This window comes from Piliocolobus tephrosceles, chromosome 3 (genome assembly GCF_002776525.5).
Source record: "Piliocolobus tephrosceles isolate RC106 chromosome 3, ASM277652v3, whole genome shotgun sequence".
Classification (NCBI taxonomy): domain Eukaryota; kingdom Metazoa; phylum Chordata; class Mammalia; order Primates; family Cercopithecidae; genus Piliocolobus; species Piliocolobus tephrosceles.
In genome coordinates this window covers 98860237-98880480 of record NC_045436.1, presented here as the reverse complement: position 1 = coordinate 98880480, position 20244 = coordinate 98860237, and the positions used below count along the sequence as shown (strand labels likewise).

Genomic DNA, 20244 nt, shown 5'->3' with positions numbered 1-20244 from the left:
ATTTGGGTTAGTTCCAAGTCTTTACTATTGTGAATAATGCTGCAATAAACATATGTGTGCATGTGTCTTTATACTAGCATGATTTATAATCTTTTGGGTATATACCCAGTAATGGAATTGCTGGGTCAAATAGTGCTTCAAGTTCTAGATCCTTGAGGAATTGCCACACTGTCTTCCACAGTGGTTAAACTAGTTTACACTCCTACCAACAGTGTAAAAGCATTCCTATTTTTCCAAATCTTCTCCAGCATCTGTTTCCTGAATTTTTTTTTTTTTTTTTTGAGATGGAATCTTACTGTGTTGCCCAGGTTGGAGTGAAGTGGTGTGATCTCGACTCACTGCAAGCTACACCTCCTGGGTTCCCACCATTCTCCTGCCTCAGCCTCCCAAGTAGCTGGGACTACAGGTGCCCGCCACCACATCCGGCTAATTTTCTTTTTTCTATTTTTAGTAGAGATGGGGTTTCACCATGTTAGCCAGGATGGTCTCGATCTTCTGACCTCATGATCTGCCCGCCTCGGCCTCCCAAAGTACTGGGATTACAGGTGTGAGCCACCACACCCACCCGTTTCCTGACTTTTTAATGATTGCCATTCTAACTGGCTTGAAATGGTATCTGATTGTGGTTTTGCTTTGCATTTCTCTGATGACCAGTGATGATGAGCATTTTTTCATGTGTCTGCTGGCTGCATAGATATCTTTATTTGAGAAGTGTCTGTTCATATCCTTTGCCCACTTTTTGATGGGGTTGTTTGTTTTCTTCTTGTAAATTTGTTTAAGTTCTTTGTAGCTTCTGGATATTACCCTTTGTCAGATGGATAGGTTGCAAAAATTTTCTCCCATTCTGTAGGTTGCCTGTTCACTCTGATGGTAATTTCTTTTGCAGAAGCTCTTTAGTTTAATTAGATCCCATTTGTCTATTTCGGCTTTTGTTGCCATTGCTTTTAGTGTTTTAGACATGAAGTCCTTGCCTATGCCTATGTTCTGAATGGTATTGCCTATGTTTTCTTCTAGGGTTTTTATGGTTTTAGATCTAACATTTGAGTCTTTAATCCATCTCAAATTAATATTTGTATAAGTGTAAGGAAGGGATCCAGTTTCAGCTTTCTACGTATGACTAGCCAGTTTTCCCAGCACCATGTGTTAAATAAGGAATCCTTTCCCCATTTCTTGTTTCTGTCATGTTTGTCAAAGATAAGATGGTTGTAGATGTGTGATATTATTTCTGAGGGCTCTGTTTTGTTCCATTGGTCTATATCTCTGTTTTGGTACCAGTATCATGTTGTTTTGGTTACTGTAGCCTTGTAGTATAGTTTGAAGTCAGGTAGTGTGATGCCTCCAGCTTTGTTCTTTTTGCTTAGCGTTGTCTTGGCAATGCAGGCTCTTTTTTGGGTTCCATATGAACTTTAAAGTAGTTTTTTTTCCAATTCTGTGAAGAACGTCATTGGTAGATTGATGGGGATAGCATTGAATCTATATATTACCTTGGGCAAGTATGGCCGTTTTCACGATATTGATTCTTCCTATCCATGAGTATGGAATATTCTTCCATTTGTTTGTGTCCTCTTTTATTTCGTTGTGCAGTGGTTTGTAATTCTCCTTGAAGACATCCTTCACATCCCTTGTAGGTTGGATTCCTAGGTATTTTATTCTATTTGAAGCAATTGTGAATGGGAGTTCACTCATGATTTGGCTCTCTGTTTGTCTGTTAATGGTGTATAGGAATGCTTGTGATTTTTGCACATTGACTTTGTATCGATTTTGTATTGATTTTGCTGAAGTTAGTTATCAGCTTAAGGAGATTTGGGCTGAGATGATGGGGTTTTCTAAATATACAATCATGTCGTCTGCAAACAGGGACAATTTGATTTCCTCTTTTCCTAGTTGAATACGCTTTGTTTCTTTCTCTTACCTGATTGCCCTGAAATTCCAACACTGTGTTGAATAGGAGTGGTGAGAGAGGGCATTCCTGTCTTGTGCCAGTTTTCAAAGGGAATTTTTCCAGTTTTTGCCCATTCAGTACGATATTGGCTGTGTGTTTGTCATAAATAGCTCTTATTATTTTGAGATACATTCCATCAATACGAAGTTTATTGAGAGTTTTTAGCATGAAGGGCTGTTGAATTTTGTCAAATGCCTTTTCTGCATCTATTGAGATAATCATGTGGTTTTTGTCATTGCTTCTGTTTATGTGATGGATTACATTTATTGATTTGTATATGTTGAACCAGCTTTGCATCCCATCATTGAAGCCAACTTGATCATGATAGATAAGCTTTTTGATGTGCTGCTGGATTCGGTTTGTCAGTATTTTATTAAGGATTTTCACTTTAATGTTCATCAGGGATATTGGCGTAAATTCTCTTTTTTTGTTGTGTCTCTGCCAGGCTTTGGTATCAGCATGATGTTGGCCTCATAAAATGAGTTAGGGAAGATTCCTTCTTTTTCTGTTGATTGGAATATTTCAGAAGGAATGGTACCAGCTCCTCCTTGTACCTCTGGTAGAATTTGGCTGTGAATCTGTCTGGTCCTGGACGTTTTTTGGTTGGTAGGCTATTGATTATTGCCTCAATTTCAGAGCCTGTTATTGATCTATTCAGAGATTCCACTTCTTACTGGTTTAGTCTTGGGAGGTTGTATGTGTCCAAGAATTTATCCATTTCTTCTAGATTTTCTAGTTTATTTGCATAGAGGTATTTATAGTATTCTGTGATGGTAGTTTGTATTTCTGTGGGATCGGTGATATCCCCTTTATCACTTTTTATTGTGTCTTTTTGATTCTTCTTACTTTTCTTCTATATTAGTCTTGCTAGCAGTCTATCAATTCTGTTGATCTTTGCAAAAAACCAGCTCCTAGATTCATGGCCCCCACTCTCTTCTGGCTTGTAGAGTTTCTGCCAAGAGATCTGCTGTTAGTCTGATGGGCTTCCCTCTGTAGGAAACCTGACCTATCTCTCTGGCCGCCCTTAACATTTTTTCCTTCATTTCAAACTTGGTGAATCTGACAATTATACGTCCTGTAGTTGCTCTTCTCAAGGAGTATCTTTGTGGCATTCTCTGTATTTCCTGAATTTGAATGTTGGCCTGCCTTGCTAGGTTGGAGAAGTTCTCCTGGATAATATCCTGAAGAGTGTTTTGCAACTTGGTTCCATTCTCCTCATCACTTTCAGGTACACCAATCAAATGTAGATTTGGTATTTTCACATAGTGCCATTATTTCTTGGAGGCTTTGTCCATTTCTTTTTACTCTGTTTTCTCTGACCTTGTCTTCTCACTTTATTTCATTAATTTGATCTTTGATCACTGATACCCTTTCTTCCACTTTTGAATCGGCTACTGAAGCTTGTGCATGCATCACAAAGTTCTCGTGCCATGGTTTTCAGCTCTATCAGGTTATTTAATGTCTTCTCTACACTGTTTATTCTAGTTAGCTATTCATCTAATCTTTTTTCAAGATTTTTTTGCTTCCTTGTGATGGGTTCGAACATCCTCTTTTAGCTTGGAGAAGTTTGTTATTGCTGAGCTTCTGAAGCCTACTTCCATCAACTTGTTAAAGTCATTCTCTGTCCAGCTTTGTTCTGTTGCTGGCAAGGAGCTGTGATCCTTTAGAGGAGAAGAGGTGCTCTGATTTTTGAATTTTCAGCTTTTCTGCTCTGATTTCTCTCTCTCTTTGTAGTTTTATCTACCTTTGGTCTCTGATTCTGGTGACCTACAGATGGGGTCTTGGTGTAGATGACCTTTTTGTTGATGTTGATGTTATTCCTTCCTGTTTGTTAGTTTTCCTTCTAATACTCAGGTCCCTCAGCTGCAGGTCTGTTGGAGTTTGCTGGAAGTCCACTCCAGACCCTGTTTGCCTGGGTATCACCAGGCAATATTTGCTGCACAACGGCAAATATTGCAGAACAGCAAATATTTCTGCCTGATCCTTCCTCTGGAAGCTTCATCCCAGAGGGGCAGTCGCCTATATGAGGTGTTTGTTGGCCCCTACTGGGAGATTTCTCCCAGTTAGGCTACAGTCAGGGACCCACTTAAGGAGGCAGTCTGTCCGTTCTCGGAGCTCAAACGCCATGCTGGGCGAACCACTGCTCTCTTCAGAGCTGTCATACAGGGACGTTTAAGTCTGCAGAAGATGTCTGCTGCCTTTTGTTCAGCTATGCCCTGCCCACAGAGGTGAAGTCTATAGGCAGTAGGCCTTGATGAGCTGCGGTGGGCTCCACCCAGTTCAAGCTTCCAGGCCACTTTATTCACTCAAACCTCAGCGATGGCGGACGCCCTCCCCCAGCCAGGCTGCCACCTCGCAGTTCGATCTGAGACTGCTGCGCTACCAGTGAGCAAGGCTCCGTGGGCGTGGGACCTACCAAGCTAGGCATGGGAGTGAGTCTCCTTGTCTGCTGGTTGCTAACCAGCAACATCATCAAAATAACCAGCTAACATCATAATGACAGGAGCAAATTCACACATAACAATATTAACCTTAAATGTAAACTCCTTGGGAAAAGTGCAATATTTGGGTGAAACTGTCCCGTTTTTCCAGGTGGTCTGTCACAGCTTCCTTTGGCTAGGAAAGGGATATCCCCTCACCCCTTGCACTTCCTGGGTGAGGTGACACCCCGCCCTCCTTCAGCTCGCCTTCCATGGGCTGCACCCGCTGTCCAACCAGTCCCAATGAGATGAACCAGGTACATCAGTTGGAAATGCAGAAATCACCCATCTTCATCAGTCATACCGGGAGCTGCAGATCAGAGCTGTCCTATTCGACCATCTTGGAACTCTGTTCTTTGTTTATTCTTATTACTATTTCTAAAATATTAATGCCTTTTTACTGTGCTAGCAAGAGGACACTTAAGTAAACAATGTATGGAGTTGTACAAGTAGCATAGCCTAATATATTCTGAAAATTGTGGTCATTAACTATAATATATACATTTATACATGTATTCATCTGAAAACATATTTTTTCTGTGTAACTATAATGACCAGTACATTAATACAAAGTTAAAAGTTTTGAGTTTTTAAGAATTTTTAATAGGTTTCAATGAGTTTGTGAGGAAATGTATTGTGATTAACCATATACTATCTTCACATCTCTTTCTGTATTTCAAAAGTAAAGAATATATTTCTTGAAACAAGATGGTGGTCTCACAGTGAGGAGCTGTCAAGGAATGCAAATTGGTATGCCTAGAAGCAGATTTTATTTTCTTTTTTAAATTTTTATTTTAAGTTCTGGGGTACATGTGCAGGATGTGCAGGTTTGTTACATAGGTAAATATGTGCCATGGTGGTTTGCTGCACAGATCATTCCATCACCTATTACTTCCATGAGATGGTTATCTCATTGTGGTTTTGATTTGCATTTCTCTAATGATAAGTGATGTTGAGTTATTTTTCATATGATTGTTGGCTGGATATATGTCTTCTTTTGAAAAGTGTTCATGTCCTTTGCCCACTTTTTAATGGAGTTGTCTGTTTTTGTGTTCTTGTAAATTTACGTTCCTTATAGATGTTGGATATTAGACTTTGTCAGTAGGATGGATTGCAAAAATTTTCTCCCATTTTGTAGGTTGTCTATTTGATCTGATAATAGTTTATTTTGCTGTGTAGAAGCTCTTTAGTTTAATTAGATCCCATTCGTCAATTTTTGCTTTTGTTGCATTTGCTTTTGGTGTTTTCGTCATGAAATCTTTGCCCGTGCTTATGTTCTGAATGGTATTGCTTAGATTTTCTTCTAAGGTTCTTATAGTTTTGGGTTTTACATTTAAATCTTTAATTCATCTTGAGTTTTTGTTTATGGTGTAAGGAAGGGGTTCAGTTTCAGTTTTCTGCATATGGCTAGCCAGTTCTCCTAGAACCAATTTTTAAGTAGGAAATTCTTTCCCCATTGCTTATTTTTGTCAGGTTTGTCAAAGATCAGATGGTTGTAGGTGTGTGGTCTTATTTCTAGATTCTCTATTCTGTTCCATTGATCTATGTGTCTGTTCATTTTTTTTTTTTTTTTTTGAGACGGAGTCTTGCTCTGCCACCCAGGCTGGAGTGCAGTGGCCGGATCTCAGCTCACTGCAAGCTCCGCCTCCCGGGTTCACGGCGTTCTCCTGTCTCAGCCTCCCGAGTAGCTGGGACTACAGGCTCCCACCTCGTCGCCCGGCTAGTTTTTTGTATTTTTTAGTAGAGACGGGGTTTCACCGTATTAGCCAGGATGGTCTCGATCTCCTGACCTCGTGATCCACCCGTCTCGGCCTCCCAAAGTGCTGGGATTACAGGCTTGAGCCACCGCGCCCGGCCCTATGTGTCTGTTCTTGTACCACTACCATGCTCTTTTGGTTACTGTAGCCTTGTGTATAGTTTAAAGTCAGGTAGCGTGATGCCTCCAGCTTTGTTCTTTTTGCTTAGGATTGTCTTGGCTATTTGTGTTCTTTTTCAGTTCCATATGAATTTTAAAATAGTTTTTTTCTAATTCTGAGAAGAATGTCAATGGTAGGTAGTGTGATGGGAATAGCATTGAATCTGTAAATTCCTTTGGACTGTATGGCCATTTTCACGACACTGATGCTTCCTATCCATTAACATGGAATGTTTTTCCATCTGATTGTGTCCTCTTTGATTTCCTTGAGCAGTGGTTTATAGATCTCCTTGAAGAGATCTCTCACTTCTGTTGTTAGCTGTATTCTTAATTATTTTATTCTCTTTGTGGCAATTGTGAATGGGAGTTCATTCATGATGTGGGTTTCTACTTGTCTGTTGTTGGTGAATATGAATGCTAATGATTTTTGCACATTGATTTTGTATCCTGAGACTTTGCTGAAGTTGCTTATCAGCTTAAGAAACTTTTGGGCTCAAATGATGGGGTTTTCTAGATATAGGATCATGTCATCTGCAAACAAAGACAGTTTGACTTCCTCTGTTATTATTCGAATATACTTTCTTTTTTTCTCTTGCCTGATTGCCCTGGCCAGAACTTCCAGTACCATATTGATTTGGAATGGAGAGAGAGAGCATCCTTGTCTTGTGCTGGTTTTCAAAGGAAATATGGAAGCAGATTTTATTTTATTTATTTATTTATTTATTTATTTATTTATTTATTTATTTTTTTTTTTTGAGACGGAGTCTTGCTCTGTCGCCCGGGCTGGAGTGCAGTGGCTGGATCTCAGCTCACTGCAAGCTCCGCCTCCCGGGTTTACACCATTCTCCTGCCTCAGCCTCCCGAGTAACTGGGACTACAGGCGCCTGCCACCTCGCCCAGCTAGTTTTTTGTATTTTTAGTAGAGACGGGGTTGCACCGTGTTAGCCAGGATGGTCTCGATCTCCTGACCTTGTGATCCGCCCGTCTCAGCCTCCCAAAGTGCTGAGATTACAGGCTTGAGCCACCGCGCCCGGCTGGAAGCAGATTTTAAAACCAGTTTCTCTTCAGTACACTTTTTTTTCATACCACTTGATAAGCGTCTTGAAACACCATGGCTGTAGCAGCAGCAAAATGGGTGATGTCAAAAAGAAGTATCTTGAAGCATTTATTACCAATCCAAAACAGAGTTTTATATTGTTTGTCATAAATCTCCATATTCTTCTCTACCAGATGACTATAATTGACAAGAAGAGCTTACTGTGACATCTGATGGTATTGTTTTCATGGCAGAACAATACTGTGCTACCACCATTCTGTGGACATTTCATATGAGCATACAAAACAAACCCTTGAACAGATTCTGTGCGTAATAATGAAGAAACATATGCTCAAGTGCTGAAAACTAGATCTAGATTGGAAGATAAAGGTAAGCATCTTGAGAAACCCATGATAGAACAACTTGGCAAAATGTTCTTCCCTACTAAACACTGCTGCTATCCTCATGGACAGTATCACAGATGTCTTAAGAAACTAGATCCTCCAGGGGCGGTTCCAAGATGGCCAAATAGGAACAGCTCCAGTCTATAGCTCCCAGCATGACTGACACAGAAGACAGGTGATTTCTGCATTTCCAACTGAGCTACCGGGTTCATCTCACTGGGGCGTGTTGGACAGTGGGTGCAAGACAGTGGGTGCAGCCCACCGAGGGAGAACCGAAGCAGGGCGAGGCATCATCTCACCCGGGAAGCACAGGGATAAGGGAATTCCCTTTCCTAGCCAAGGGAAACTGTGACAGACAACACCTGGAAAATCAGGTCACTCCCACCCTAATGCTGCACTTTTCCAAGGGTCTTAGCAAATGGCATACCCGGAGATTATATCCCGTGCCTGGCTTGGAGGGTCCCACGCCCACGGAGACTTGCTAATTGCTAGCACAGCAGTCTGAGATCTAACTGCAAGGTGGCAGCAAGGCTGGGGGAGGGGCGCGCCCACCATTGCTGAGGTTTGAGTAGGTAAACAAAACGGCCAGGAAGCTCAAAGTGGGTGGAGCTCACCGCAGCTCAAGGAGGCCTGCCTGCCTCTGTAGACTCCACCTCTGGGAACAAGGCATAGCCAAACAAAAGGCAGCAGAAACCTCTGCAGATTTAAATGTCCCTGTCTGACAGCATAGAAAAGACTAGTGGTTCTCCCAGCACGGAGTTTGAGATCTGAGAACAGACAGACTGCCTCAAGAGGGTCCCTGACCCCTGAGTAGCCTAACTGGGAGGCACCTCCAAGTAGGGGTAGACTGATACCTCACACAGCCAGCTACCCCTCTGAGATGAAGCTTCCAGAGGAAAAATCAGGCAGCAACATTTGCTGTTCAGCAATATTCACTGTTCTGCAGCCTCCACTGCTGATACCCAGGCAAACAGGGTCTGGAGTGGACCTCCAGCAACCCCCAACAGACCTGCAGCTGAGGGTCCTGACTGTTAGAAGGAAAACTAACAAACAGAAAGGACATCCACGTCAAAACCCCATCTGTACGTCACCATCATCGAAGACCAAAGGTAGATAAAACCACAAAGATAGGGAAAAAACAGAGCAGAAAAGGTGAAAATTCTAAAAATCAGAGTGCCTCTCCCCCTCCAAAGGAATGCAGCTCCACGCCAGCAATGGAACAAAGCTGGACAGAGAATGACTTTGAGGAGTTTTATTTTTTATTTTTTATTTTTTTTTTATTTTTTTATCGGACTTTGAGGAGTTGAGAGAAGAAGGCTTCAGATGATCAGACTTCTCCAAGCTAAAGGAGGAAGTTCGAACACATCGCAAAGAAGCTAACAACCTTGAAAAAAGTTTAGACGAATGGCTAACTAGAATAACCAATGTAGAGAAGTCCTTACATGACCTGATGGAGCTAAAAACCATGGTATGAAAACTACGTGACGAATGCACAAACTTCAGTAACCGATTCAATCAACTGGAAGAAAGGGTATCAGTGCTTGAAGATCAAATGAATGAAATGAAGCAAGTAGAGAAGTTTAGGGAAAAAAGAGTAAAAAGAAACAAACAAAGCCTTCAAGAAATATGGGATTATGTGAAAAGACCAAATCTACATCAGATTGGTGTACCTGAAAATGATGGGGAGAATGGAACCAAGTTGGAAAACACTCTGCAGGACATTATCCAGGAGAACTTCTCCAACCTAGCAAGGCAGGTCATTCAAATTCAGGAAATACAGAGAATGCCACAAAGATACTCCTCAAAACGAGCAACTACAAGACACATAATTGTCAGATTCACCAAAGTTGAAATGAAGTAAAAAATGTTAAGGGAGCCATAGAGAAAGGTAGAGATACCCACAAAGGGAAGCCCTTCAGACTAACAGCAGATCTCTTGGCAGAAACTCTACAAGCCAGAAGAGAGTGAGGGCCAATATTCAACATTTTTAAAGAAAACAATTTTCAACCCAGAATTTCACATCCAGCCAAACTAAGCTTCATAACTGAAGAAGAAATAAAATCCTTTACAGACAAACAAACACTGAGAGATTTTGTCACCACCAGGCCTGCCTTACAAGAGCTCCTGAAGGAAGCACTAAACATGGAAAGGAACAACCGGTACCAGCCACTGCAAAAACATGCCAAAATGTAAAGACCATCAATGCTAGGAAGAAACTGCATCAACTAATGAGCAAAATAACCAGGTAACACCATAATGACAGATTCAAAATCACATATAACAATATTAACCTTAAGTGTAAATGGGCTAAATACTCCATTAAAAGACACAGACTGGCTAATTGGATAAAGAGTCAAGACCCATCAGTGTGCTGTATTCAGAAGACCCATCTCATGTGCAGAGACACACGTAGGCTCAAAATAAAGGCATGGAGGAAGATCTACCAAGCAAATGGAAAACAAAAAAAGGGAAGGGTTGCAATCCTAGTCTTTGATAAAACAGATTTTAAACCAACAAAGACGAAAAGAGACAAAGAAGGTCATTACAAGGGATCAATTCAACAAGAAGAGCTAATATCCTAAATATATATGCACCCAATACAGAAACACCCAGATTCATAAAGCAAGTACTTAGAGACCTACAAAGAGACTTAGACTCCCACACAATAATAACGGGAGACTTAACATCCCACTGTCAATATTAGACAGATCAATGAGACAGAAAGGTAACAAGGATATTCAGGACTTGAACTCAGCTCTGCAACAAGCACACTTCAGAAACATCTACAGAACTCTCCACCCCAAACCAACAGAATATACATTCTTCTCAGCACCACATCACACTTATTCTAAAATTGACCACATAATTGGAAGTAAAACACCCTTCAGAAAATGTAAAGTAACAAAAATCACAACAAACTGTCTCTCAGACCACAGTGCAATCAAGTTAGAACTCAGGATTAAGAAACTCACTCAAAACTGCACGACTACATGGAAACTGAACAAGTTTCTCCTTAATGACTACTGGGTACATAATGAAATGAAGGCAGAAATAAAGATGTTCTTTGAAACCAATGAGAACAAAGACACAACGTACCAGAATCTCTGGGACACATTTAAAGCAGTGTGTAGAGGGAAATTTGTAGCACTAAATGCCCACAAGAGAAAGCAGGAAAGATCTAAAATTGGCACCCTAACATCACAATTAAAAGAACTAGAGAAGCAATAGCAAACACATTCAAAAGCTAGCAGAAGGCAAGAAATAGCTAAGATCAGAGCAGAACTGAAGGAGATAGAGACACAAGAAACCATTCAAAAATCAGTGAATCTAGGAGCTGGTTTTTTGCAAAGATCAACAAAATTCATAGACCGCTAGCAAGACTAATAAAAAAGAAAAGAGTGAAGAATCAAATAGATGCAATGAAAAATGCTAAAGGGGGTATCACCATTGATCCCACAGAAATACAAATTACCATCAGAGAATACTATAAATACCTCTATGCAAATAAACTAGAAAATCTAGAAGAAATGGATAAATTCCTGGACACATACAACCTCCCAAGACTAAACCAGGAAGAAGTGGAATTCATGAATAGACCAATAACAGGCTCTGAAATTGAGGCAATAATCAATAGCCTACCAACCAAAAAAAGGCCAGGACCAGATGGATTCACAGCCAAATTCTACCAGAGATACTAGGAGGAGCTGGTACCATTCCTTCTGAAATATTCCAATCAGTAGAAAAAGAGGGAGTCCTCCCTAACTCATTTTATGAGGCCCACATCATCCTGATACCAAAGCCTGGGACACAACAAAAAAAGAGAATTTTAGACCAGTAACCCCGATGAACATCAATGCAAAAATTCTCAATAAAATGTTGGCAAACCCCATCCAGCAGCACATCAAAAAGCTTATCCACCATGATCAAGTGGGCTTCATCCCTGGGATGCAAGGCTCATTCAACCTAAAACCATAAAAACCCTAGAAGAAAATTTAGGCAATACCATTCAGGACATAGGAATGGGCAAGGACTTCATGTCTAAAACACCAAAAGCAATGGCAACAAAAGCCAAAATTGACAAATGGGGTCTAATTAAACTAAAGAGCTTCTGCACAGCAAAAGAAACTACCATCAGAGTGAACAGGCAACCTACAGAATGGGAGACAACTTTTGCATTCTACTCATCTGACAAAGGGCTAATATCCAGAATCTACAAAGAACTCAAACAAATTTACAAGAAAAAAACAACCCCATCAAAAAGTGGGCAAAGGATATTGACAGCTTCTCAAAAGAAGACATGTATGCAGTCAATAGACATATGAAGAAATGCTCACCATCACTGCTCATCACAGAAATGCAAATCAAAACCGCAATGAGATACCATCTCACACCAGTTAGAATGGCAATCATTAAAAAGTCAGGAAACAACAGGTGCTGGAGAGGATGTGGAGAAATAGGAACACTTTTCCACTGTTGGTGTGGTTGTAAACTAGTTCAACCATTGTGGAAGACAGTGTGGCGATTTCTCAAGGGTCTAGAACTAGAAATACCATTTGACCCAGCCATCCCATTACTAGGTATATACCCAAAGGATTATAAATCATGCTGCTATAAAGACACATGCACATGTATGTTTATTGTGGCACTCTTCACAATAGCAAAGACTTGGAACCAACCCAAATGTCCATCAATGATAGACTGGATTAAGAAAATGTGGCACATGTATACCATGGAATACTATGCAGCCATAAAAAAAGGATGAGTTCATGTCCTTTGTAGGGACATGGATGAAGCTGGAAACCATCATTCTCAGGATACTGTCGCAAGAACAGAAAACTAAACACCACATGTTTTCACTCATAGGTGGGAATTGAACAGTGAGAACCCTTGGACACAGGAAGGGGAACATCACACACTGGGGCCTGTCATGGGGTGGGGGAAGCAGGGAGGGACAGCATTACGGAATGTACCTAATGTAAATGATGAGTTAATGTGTGCAGCACACCAACATGGCACATGTATACATATGTAACAAACTTGCACATTGTGCACATGTACCCTAGAACTTAAAGTATAATAAAAAAAAAAAAAAAGAAAAGAAACTAGATCCTCCAAACGACAGATTTTTAAATGGCCTTTGATGATAAATTCATGAGATCTACGCAGAAAATAAATGCTACAGTGTTTCTATTGGCTTCCTGGAAATAATTAAATTAGTTATATTTTAATTAGTTTCTACTATCTGTTCGGCTGCTTTTATCCATTCTTTTTTTTTTTTCTTTTTTTTTTTCTTTTTTTCTGTTTTTGGTGAGACGGTATCTCGCTCTGTCTCCCAGACTGGAGAGTAGTGGTGTGTGATCTCGGTTCACTGCAACCGCCATTTGCCAGGCTCAGGTGATTCTCCTGTCTCAATCTCCTGAGAAGCTGGGACTACAGATGCACCACTACTATCTTATATATGATCCTTAATAACATTGTTGGCCAGGCGTGGTGTCTCACGCCTGTAATCCCAGCCCTTTTGGGAGGCCGATATGGGCGGATCAGGAGGTCAGGAGATCAAGAACATCCTGGCTAACATGGTGAAACTCTGTCTCTACTAAAATACAAAAAAAACTAGCCAGGCATGGTGGCGGGCACCTGTAGTCCCGGCTACTCGGGAGGCTGAGGCAGGAGAATGGGGTGAACCTGGGAGGCGGAGCTTGCAGTGAGCCGAGATCCTGCCACTGCACTCCAGCCTGGGCAACAGAGGGAGACTCGGTCTCAAAAAAAAAAAAAAAAAAAAAAAAAAATTGCATTGTTTCCCCTGCGGTTTCTATTTAGGAAGTGAGGAATCTTTTAAGAAGGTGGAAAGGTACTTTATTTAAACTTGTAAAATATATTTGTGTTACAGTATTTGTAAAATTAATGTGAAAAATAATTTCATATTCAAAGTCTATTGTTTGATCTAGTTCTTTTGATAAGGGAACTCTTAAGTTTCAAATGGCCAGTAAAGTGTAAGGAATCGAGGCTAGGAGAGAGTAAGGAAATTATTAATAATGGTGACCTTCTGTTGCCAAAAGGAAAAGTGGTTTGCTTTTGTCATTAATGTAAATTTCATTTGGGAAGATCAAAGGGAAAACAAGTTGATTGAACTTGATAAACCAGAAATATTTACCAGCTTTGTTGATGATATATCCTTGAAAAACGGTTCGTTTTCTTTCAGGTTGATTTATATCCAATATTTTACAAATTTTTAGGTATGTTAAAAATGTAGACAGAATAAGAAAACAAATCAAAATATTATATATGTGTATTTCTTAAATAAATGTGGTCCCTGTTCATATTTGACTTTATGTTTTAAAATAGATACTCTTGGCTGGGCGCAGTGGCTCACGCCTGTAATCCCAGCACTTTGGGAGTCCGAGGCGGGTAGATCATGAGGTCAGGAGATTGAGACCATCTTGGCAAACACGGTGAAACCCCGTCTTTACTAAAAAATGCAAAAAATTAGCCAGGCGTGGCGGCGGACGCCTGTAGTTCCAGCTACTTGGGAGGCTGAGGTAGGAGAATGGCGTGAGCCCGGGAGGCGGAGGTTGCAGTGAGCTGAGATCAAAAAAAAAAAAAAAAAAAATTAGATACTCTTCCTGGAGTGCTACAGGACCTAGAAGAAGTCCTGTATTAAAAAAAAGAGACAGTACTGTACTACATGTCAATCCCCTGGGAACACCCTTCTGATTATATAATACACTTCCCAAAGAGGTACAGTATACTGATCAAGAAAAGTATCCACCATATTGGTTTTTAAAAATTCTTACATAATATGCAAACTGTGAATGCTCACAAGAAATAAGACCATTTTAGCAAGCTCCTAAATAGGCTACCTTTTTTTGTTTTTGAGACATGATCTCACTCTGTCACCCAGGCTGGAGTGCTGTGGTGCAATCTCGGCTCTGCAACCTCCACCTCCCAGGTTTGAGGGATTCTTGTGCCTCTGCCACCCAAGTACTTGGGATTACAGGTACGCCCCACCACACCCAGCTAATTTTTGTATTTTTAGTAGAGACTGGGTTTCACTATGTTGGCCAGGGTGGTCTGGAACCCCTGGCCTCATGTGATCCATCTGCCTCAGTCTCCCAAAGTGCTGAGATTACAGGCGTGAGCCACCATGCCTGACCTGTAAATCGGCTATCTTAATGACAGTTTTGAGTCTGGAGAATGGAGCTAATGCTAATGCTTATCCTAAAATATAGGCTACTTTAGTGTTTCTGATTCTCTGTATATGTTTAATATACTAATTGTTCCAACATATATGCTAAATCCAGGCTAAGTATATGTATTAGTTCGTTCTCATGCTGCTATAAAGATACTACCTGAGGCTGCGTAATATATAAAGAAAGGAGAGTTGATAGACTCACAATTCCACATGGCTGGGGGCCTCAGGAAACTTACAATCATGGCAGAAGGCAAAGAGGAAGCAAGTACCTTGTTCACAAAGTGGCAGGAGAGTGGGAGCAAAGGGATAACTGGGAAACACGTTTAAACCATCAGATTTTGTGAGAACTCCCTATCACGAGAACAGCATGAGATAAACCATTCCTTTGATCCAACTACCTCCCACCAGCTCCCTCCCTTGATTTAGGTGGGAACACGGAGCCGAATCATATCAGTATATTTATCCCAAAGTAATTCCAGTGTCATCTCTGATCTAATTTAGTTCTGAATACCATTGCTTTTTTACTGTGTGATCTTAATAATTTTTCATTTTTTAAATACAAATTGCTTCCATTTATTGAGCACTTACCAAGTATTGGATAATGTGTTTTATAATGCATTTTTAAAATATAGATACTTATGTTATTGCCATAATTCAGATATGTTTATTTCACAAATAGATATTGTTCCTTTTTTTTTTTTTTTTTTTGAGATGGAATCTCACTCTGTCACCCAGGCTGGAGTACGTGGCACCATGTCAGCTCACTGCAACCTCCGTCTCCTGGGTTCAAGCAATTCTCCTGCCTCAGCCTCCTGAGTAGCTGGGATTACAGGCGCCCACCACTGCGCCCAGCTAATTTTTGTATTTTTTAGTAGAGAAGGGGCTTCACCATGTTGGCTAGGCTGGTCTCGAACTCCTGATCTCAGGTGATCTGCCTGCCTCGGCCTCCCAAAGAGCTGGGATTAGAGGCATGAGCCACCGTGCCCAGCCAATATTATTCTTTAGAATGGACCAGGCATACAGGATACAGCAGTTAATTAAAGTGATCTCACTTATATGCAGAATCTAAAAAAGTTGAACTCATAGAAGTAGAGAGTAGAATGGTGGTTACCAGGTGCTGGGAAGGGGGCAGTGGTTGGGAAGATATTGATGAAATGATTCAAAATTTCAGTTACATAGGAGGAAGTTCAAAAAATCTGGTGTACAACATGATGACTATAGTTATTAATAACATTGTATTTTGAAAATCATGAAAAGAGATTTTCAGTGTTCTCACAGAGAATGATCAGTATATGAGGTAATGCCTATGTTTCACAATGTATACATATTTCAAAGCATCATGTTATACATGATTAACATACAATTTTGTATTTGTCAATTAAATAAATAAATAAGGCAAATCCCTGCCCTCAGACTGCATTCATTCTGGTGAAAGAATTAAACAATAAAGAAATAAATACATGTAAAAATATGTGTGGCAGCCATTGGAATGCTCCTTGTAGAACACCAGCAACATAATTGGCCAGGTGCCCCAGTGATGCTGTATTCTGAACTCCACAATGCATTGGTGCAGAGGCTGCCTTCACAGGCCACTCCTAGCTAATGACTGACTATGACAGTGCCACTAAGATAGGCGGTTTCTGGGAAACAAAGGATCTCCCAACAGCCTTGCTGAATCTTCCTGAGATTGCATGACAGCCTAGAACACTTGCACGCATTTCCATTTTAGGCCTGCTGGCTCCCCCAGACTTTATTTTTTTCTAATTTTTAATTTTTGTGGGTACATGGTGAGTATATATATCTCCAAGACATTTTTGACTCCCTCCCCATTTTCTTTCACACATACATTTCTCCTAATAAAATGCTTGCACATTTAATCTCATCTTCACATCTGCTTCTCAGAGGATCTGGACTAACACATGTTGGGGAGTGATAAGTGCTGTAAAGAAAAATAAAAGCCCAATAAGGGATTAGAAGTGTGCTCTTTTAAATAAAGGTGGTCAGGAAAGGTCTTAGGAGGAGGTGATGTTTGAGCCATATAAATACTTGGAGAAAACTGTGATTTACAGTGTGAAGTAAATTGCTTGAGATTACTCATTGATTTGTGGTAAATCAACATGTAAATTTGTTACTGTGAAGCTGGAACCTTTAAATAAAATTGTTTTAATATATTATTTGTGAGAGATGATAAATGTAATGAGAGTATCTATTTAGATGACAATCCACATCAAACAATTGTGTCTATGTCGACCAAAAATACTTTAAAAGAGGTGAATAAAAAGCTTCAGAAACCATAAAATAACACAGTTAGCTTTTGTACAGCCTGAATTATATTTCCTTCCAGCCTACTTCACTCTGGCCTTCCTTTCCCTCCATACATACCCCTTCTTTTATATTTATTTTGTTAGTGATGCAGTTTCTTTAATGAGCAATTTCAAAATAGGGAATGACATTTACTTTATCTTTTTTTCCTTTAACTTTCCAGTCCTGTTTCCTGAAACATCTGCACTGTCCTAAGTTGTCATAAAAATGTTTTTCAAAATGTTACACAATGCAGGCTGGGCTTGGTGGTGCCTACCTGTAACCCTAATGCTTTGGAAAGCCTAGGTGGGAGGATCACTTTACCAGGCTGTGCAACATAGCAAGACCCTATCTTTAAAAAAATTTTTTAAATTAGCCAGATGTGGTAGTGCATGCCTATAGTCCCAATTACTCAAGAGGCTGAGGCAGAAGGGTCACTTGAGCCTAGGAGTTTGAGCCTGCAGTGGTAAGCTATAACCAGGCCAGTGCACTGCATTCCAGCCTGAGTGACAGAATGAGAAACTGTCTCTTAAAAAAAAAAATTACACAATACAAAATAACAAGCACATTCTTATTTTGATCTGAACTATAAGCTCTTTCAAATAGCTTTTTTTTCTCTCTGCCCGTATGTACCAAATCTTCCCACTGAAATCACATTACATTGAGAAGGCAGGGTAAATTTATATCCTGGGTTGCAATCCAGCTCCTCCATTTAAGAAATTCAAATAACTCGTGCTTTTAGTTAATAACATTTTAGTTGAAGCTGTTAAAACTCTTATACACTTTTACTTCCTTTTTTGTTAGTTCAGGAAAGTTTAACTTGTAAAAGGCATTATAATTTTTTAAAAAATTATTTGATATATTTGCAGTGTGCTTTGATCAGTTAGTTTGAAATGGATTGCCTTTGCTTCTCTTTTGGTAAAAGCATGGCACTTTTCCGCCTTTCATAGAACGTGAACGGCCCTTCTTGCTACAGAATAGAGTGTGGGGGGCAAAATTATTTTTCATAAGAAAAGGGACAAAGTAATACTTTTCTAAGCTTAATAAAAGATAGTTGTGGCTGAAAAACTGCAATCATGCCATGTAAGTTTTATCTTGCCTAAGCAGTAGAGTGAAGAAATTCCAGAATTAATAAATGTGCTGGTACAGCTGTGTCCTTAGTTGAAAAGTTCAGGCTGTTCTTTTCATACTCACGACTGGACATTTTGCTCGATATTAGCCTTTGCAAGATTAATTGGCTCCCTCCACTTCCAAGCTGCTAAAATATTTATAAATGGGTCTATTTAGAAGATGTAAAATTTAAGGTAGATGCAATAAATGATCATTTTGACTAAAAATTATTGTCTATATTTGGCTTGATTTTGTAATAACCAATAATTAGTTATTTTTAATTATCAAGTCCTCTTAAATATTGAGGTATGAGGTAAAAAATAAAATGTTTGAGAAATGATGAAAGGAAGTGGAGAGTTAAAAGCCAAAGATAGTCTTTCTAACCATAGCTTTGGTTATTAATGTAGCTGTAGTTATCATCCAGGGGACAGTTGGTAAGTTGATCATCAGTCCTGCCAATGATATTAGAAGAAATTGGCTTAAAATAGAAGATATAATTTCATGACCCAGAAGTCTAGTTAACAGTATAATGAAATCTGAGAGAATTTCCTCTAACATTTTAAAAAGTAGAAAATGTTTTCTTTTGAAGGAGTGGTTTTGGTATGTTATTAACTAGATGATTTCTTTCAGCCTGTCATGCATTTCTTAATTCTTTCTTTCTTCTGCTTTCCCACTCTTTCTCCTTAGAAAAGGAAGATTACATAGATCAAACAGGTGTACAATACTGAGCAGAAATGAGCAGGTTTAATCGGAGTGCACTTTTGTGCTTCTCCAATTTCAAAATTAAATGTGCATACTGCTGTTTAATTTAGTTTGCTTTCAACACAGTCTGAAAGTTCAGTTTTTTTATGAATGCCTGTAAAACTCTGGATAGTGACTCTAAAACTACTCAGTGTATAGATGTATTTGCTCAAAATTAAGATAATAGAGAATTTTTATTATTTTGTCTAAATACTTTAAGGCTGAACTTTATTCTTAGAGAAAAGTTATGAACCATGTGTTCTTCGAGCATGTACTTTAGAGCCAGACTCACCAAGTTCTTCCGATTATGAGCTAGGCTTATTTCAAGTCATATTGGTTCTCTGAGGCTCAGTCTTTTCTTTTCTTTTTTTTTTTTTTTTTTTTTTGAGACGGAGTCTTGCTCTGTCGCCCGGGCTGGAGTGCAGTGGCCGGATCTCAGCTCACTGCAAGCTCCGCCTCCCGGGTTTACGCCATTCTCCTGCCTCAGCCTCCCGAGTAGCTGGGACTACAAGCGCCCGCCACCTCTCCTGGCTAGTTTTTTTGTATTTTTTAGTAGAGACGGGGTTTCACCGTGTTAGCTAGGATGGTCTCGATCTCCTGACCTCGTGATCCGCCCGTGTCGGCCTCCCAAAGTGCTGGGATTACAGGCTTGAGCCACCACGCCCGGCCTGGCTCAGTCTTTTCAATATAAAATTGAGATTATTTGTAATGCCATCCTTACAGAATAATTATGAAAACACAATATTAAATATATTATTGTCTTTATAAGGAAATGACTAGTGTCTGACATTTAGTACTCCAGCAACAAATTTTCATTTTTACCTTTTTAAAAAATATTTTTTCTCCTTTTTTCCGTATCTTATTTATACAAAAGCAGGTGGAAAAAAATGTCACAGTCTTTCTGTTGTTGTAAAGAGACTATCATATTTTTTTGACTTTGAAAGATTTAGCTATTTTTCAGGTTAATCAAACCCCATTTGAAATTCCTTTTGAATTCTGAATTGTGTAATAACCAGAGTGAAATGTTGGCCTTTCTAAAGGTGTCAGCTGAGATAGAATTAATAGACACTTTCAAGAAAGAAAGAAATACAATAGTGAACAGACGGTTATTTTTCCTTTTTCT

The 20244-nt window shown here is 39.7% G+C and overlaps 1 pseudogene; it reads left to right on the top strand.

Annotated features, from left to right (window-relative positions):
* The first annotated feature begins 7448 nt into the window (after positions 1-7448).
* On the top strand, positions 7449-17486 carry LOC111547866 (annotated as a pseudogene).
* Positions 17487-20244: the final 2758 nt, after the last annotated feature.